This window comes from Neltuma alba, unplaced genomic scaffold, assembly GCF_004799145.2.
Source record: "Neltuma alba isolate B1F8T4 unplaced genomic scaffold, ASM479914v2 tig00003087_pilon, whole genome shotgun sequence".
Taxonomy (NCBI): Eukaryota; Viridiplantae; Streptophyta; class Magnoliopsida; order Fabales; family Fabaceae; genus Neltuma; species Neltuma alba.
The window spans coordinates 1-4,486 of NW_021633136.1; the positions used below are offsets into that span (position 1 = coordinate 1).

A 4,486-nucleotide genomic window follows, 5' to 3' on the forward strand; every position below is an offset into this window, starting at 1 on the left:
AATAGGTCTTATATATAGGACCAACATCAACTCTTAAATTAAGTCCTACCTTAAGGACCGGAGGAGTACTTTATATTGAATGTTGTGTTTTTGATACATTACCTAAATTGGTGTTTAGTGTATTGATTGTTGTGTTTTTTATGCAAGATTAATGATATGTCAATGGACCTGGGGCTAAGCAAATTCCAGATAGTCATGGATGTGGTTGTTAGGTGATTCCACTTTATGAGGGTAAGCAATATACTCTAATTGCTTTATTTTTTAATTTTTTTTCTACTTTTGAATGATTTTGATTTGATATACAGAGATTTTGTAGTCTGAAAATTTCTCACTCCCTCAAATCTTTAATATAAGTCACTTTTAATTATCTTACACACATTAAGAAAGAGTCAAAAGTTGGTTGCATCCCTAAAATTGTCAAAAAGTTCTAGAAGCTTCCAACATTGCCCTTATCAGGTACAATAAATCTCAAAGATTGGGTAGTATTTCCTTGGATAAGGCATATTTCTCAACGCCTTATCTCCTCATAAAACTCATGAAATAGAACAACCTAGTCAAGTCAACACTTCTTAATTGCAGAACCAGCCACTGGCATCTGTGGAAGGAAAATAATTGATGTGAGACATCTTGCAAAGTGACTAATATTTAGAACCAACCAAAAATATCCTCCTAAGAGGTGACTAACATTAAGGAACAAAGTAGTGTTTGCTTTATCTATAATGAGGATCACTTTTGTTTACAAATATCAGTTTCATGCTTGGTTTTGCAATCAATAAAAATAAACCTACTGTTCCACCGAGCCAAGCTCATCATGTGCCTTATTCATGGCTCTCCTCACAAAACACTATTCACAAGCTGCTTATAAATTGTATGGAATAAAATATTGGCATGTTAGGCTGCGTTTTAGCTGGCTCCATGTCATTAAATGTATTCAGCGATGAGTGAGCATTTAAAATTCAAAATCCTGCTCAGTTCCTGCCGAAACCATTATCCCTTTATTCACACAAAGAATGTTGCATTTACTTTCAGTGGAAGATTGGGAGGTTCTCATGACAATTCGTTCACTCTAGTCGGAGGCGATGGAGAAGAAGATGAAGTGGTAGACGTTTCCAAATTTAATTAATGTGGCATGCGTTTTTCCTTGCACACCATTTTGTTATATTCTGTTTTTGAGTTAAGTTCAACCATTAAATGCAAGGTGGTGGGTGGTTCGTTCAACCTTCTACTATCACATCAAGGAGAGATGCGTATTCTAATGTTTGTAATCTTCCTTCATTCTTCCTTTCGTTTCTGGTTTTTTCCCCTTCTTGCTCCATTTTTATTTCCTTCCGCTGATTTCACTTTTCTTTATTGTTCTTGGATTTTTTTTTTTCCCACCTTTCTTTTGCAGCTTATCAATGAAAGAAGAGAACAAAAAGCATGTGTTCTGTCTCTGTTTTCACCTTATTTGCTTGAGGCAGCTCTGCTATAGTGTTAAATGGAAAATCTATTTGACTTTATTTTTCCTTTAATCTGCATGCGTCAAACATGTTGAAGTGTATATTATTTGTTTTTGACTTCTTCTTTTGTGCCAGGCATGTGGGTTTCTGCCTTGAAGGTTAACAAAGTGAGGGATGTGTACTGCAAGGAGGTGACCTAAGTATGGAAGGTAGTATTCCTTATGTGTTCTTCATTTTTGATACATTTTCAGTGTTGCATGATAATCCAATTCCTGTTCTCTCTAACCATCTCAGAAACATGAGAAAAGTCACCTGTATGCTGCATGGTGAGTGTGGGGAGTCTACATTGCGAGGATTACAGGCTGTTCCTAACAGGGACAACAAAAGTGTGTCGTTATTCAGTATGCTCATTCATATGTCATGGACGCTTTGGTATTTTGTTGCATGAACTTCAAGTTGTTTGCTTAATTTGGGACTTATCCTTAATTTTTTTTATTTTTTTTTTACGTAGCCCATGTTTCCCCTTTGCTTGGTTTATAAACTTTGATGTTATACTATTATATGAACTTATCTTCATAAGGATTCTGCAATTTCCATTTACCTCAATTGTTATATTAATCACAATGCTTCTGCAAGTGGTTGAGGTGATATGATGGTTGCTGTAAGATATATTCCTTTAAATGCTTAAATGCAATCCCTGTCATAAAAGTATTGTTAACTGGAGCAATATAGATCTTGTCAGCATCTTTTTCTCATATTGAAGAATGAAGATGCAGGGTGCGGGCACCATGATTGGATGAAGTGTACTCACCTCTAAATGCAATACTTCCTTTTGAGAATTTTGACAATGGACATTTTCCTGTAATTCGTTAAATATTTACTTTTACATTGTGTAAATTTTTTATCGCTCTGTTTACTTGTACGAACAGTTGGAAGATTAAAAGATGTCCATTTCGAGAAGGGACATTTTCATGTAAATTTTTTCGAATATCCACTTATAAAACTCAGTCCTTTCAATACCTCTCATGGTTTAATGAGGGTTTTTGGGTTTATTTGTCTCTTAATAAATTAAAATAATGATTAAATCCGTTCTGAAAATCAAATCCCATTGACTAAATTATAATAGCCAGGAGTTGAACCTGCATAGATGGTACAATAAACTATTGTTTTATATGGATAATCTGTTAATGTATGAGCCTGGACGATGCAGGGACATACTTCTCTTCCATTTAGGTTCATATTATATTGCTTTCTACCGTTGAAACATGGTTAAGGTCACATATTATCTAAATTCACGTAAAAGTATTTTTTCTTTTTGGTAAATTTTCTCATCATTATTTCTGCAGAGCTTAGAAGGGAATAGTAAACTATACACTTTTTATGCTCACCTTTTAATATATGTTGTTATGGTTTGTTTCTGATGTGTTTCCATATGCATGTGATTAGTGTTCTCTTACTTTATCATAGTAATGAACATGCTGTATATCTTCTACTAAAAGTGGGGGCATTTAAACTCTCTTATCTAAATACATAACATTCAAACGTTATTTATCCCTTCATATTTGGTCTTTCTTTTGTTCCTGAACTCATCACGCTGAAATATCTCATCTGTTGTCCATAGTCAAAATTCAGGAAGGTTTTTCTTTTTCTCTTTTGCAGTTAAAGTCGACAATGCTAACTGCTTTGTTTTTGGATACATTATTAATGACTTATAATATAACATATTATGAGGTTACTCTTCCTATTCTCTCTATTCTTAATTAATCATGCATCAGCTTTTGAACATTGGAGTTGCAGATACATAGAAGAGGAAAATATGCTGAATCATATTGCTAATACGTTTTGATTCTCCACTTTGACAGTGTTGAAGTTGGATCAGTCGTTGTCAATACAGCTATATAAAAACTTGGACGACCGAACGAATCATGTGTTAACAGTGATCACTACGCAGTTTTTATGTTTCCCCCAAGCTTATTGTTAGCAAGTGTCAAAAAGATGTTAGTTGAAAATGTAGCAATTGCAGTATCCCCATATACACATGTTTCGCCGTGTCAGCCCATTATGCTTCAATATACGCATTTAATTCCCTTGCACAGGTTCACTGTAAATTATGATTCCATATGAATATAAATGTGTTGATATAATCAAGTTGACTCCTTTTGCTTGCATGCAGAGATACACTGGGATTTTTCGGGGCTGATGAATGCATCTTATATGAAACTTCATAAGCTCCTTGAGTGGTATTGTTACCACATGAATACCATTTAGTACTTATTAATGGGTATAAGTCAAAAAATTACACATGACACAAGTACATAAGCCTATGAAAAGGATCATAAATATAATTTAGTATTGATATTTCTTAAGTCACATAGAATAGGAATAATACATGAGTCTATTACATAATGATTCTTTTCAGCATGATAGGATTGACTTTGATTATCTCTATTGCTGATAGAGCTATGGATCAAATATGAATGATTTGTATATGTATCAGGAGTCTGCCCAAAAATTATTGAATATAAAGCTGATAGAGCAACCATTTCTGTTGTGTTATGGTTCGGAGGTAGTTGTTTAGATGTTCTGCATTTAGTTCCCAATGACTCATGTTCAGTTTATTTAAGATGTAGGATATATGTCGCTGTTGTTCAGTGTATTTTGTTTCTTATTAATGAATTATCTTTATGTTTGAATGGTATTGTCATTCTTTATTTGATATAAAATTTGTATGTAATTCTAATTACAAATCAAAAAAAATATGGCCAAAATTATACATGTAAATGTTGGTATATCTTAGAAAATTAGCTTCATAACAGCATATTAAATGATTATATCCAATTATGACCCTCAAGATATCCATTTATAAAGGATCCCAGGGTTGGTCAAATATTAGACTAAAGAACTAAAACTAAACATCTTTTCGCTCGCCCTCAATATATTCTGCTATGTATGAAACCCATGTATTAGAAAGGAATGGTGATCAGAAGCCCCCGAATAAATAGGTTTCAATACTTACAGGTTGAAATTGTTTCTCATCTCAAGTTTAT

General features: G+C 33.5%; 1 long non-coding RNA gene across 1 annotated transcript; it reads left to right on the plus strand.

The window, feature by feature from the left end:
* The first annotated feature begins 140 nt into the window (after nt 1–140).
* On the plus strand, nt 141–1,868 carry LOC114740263 (uncharacterized). The gene is made up of 3 exons (XR_003739675.1): nt 141–231; nt 1,030–1,648; nt 1,734–1,868. It is a non-coding gene; the product is annotated as an uncharacterized LOC114740263 (long non-coding RNA).
* Nucleotides 1,869–4,486: the final 2,618 nt, after the last annotated feature.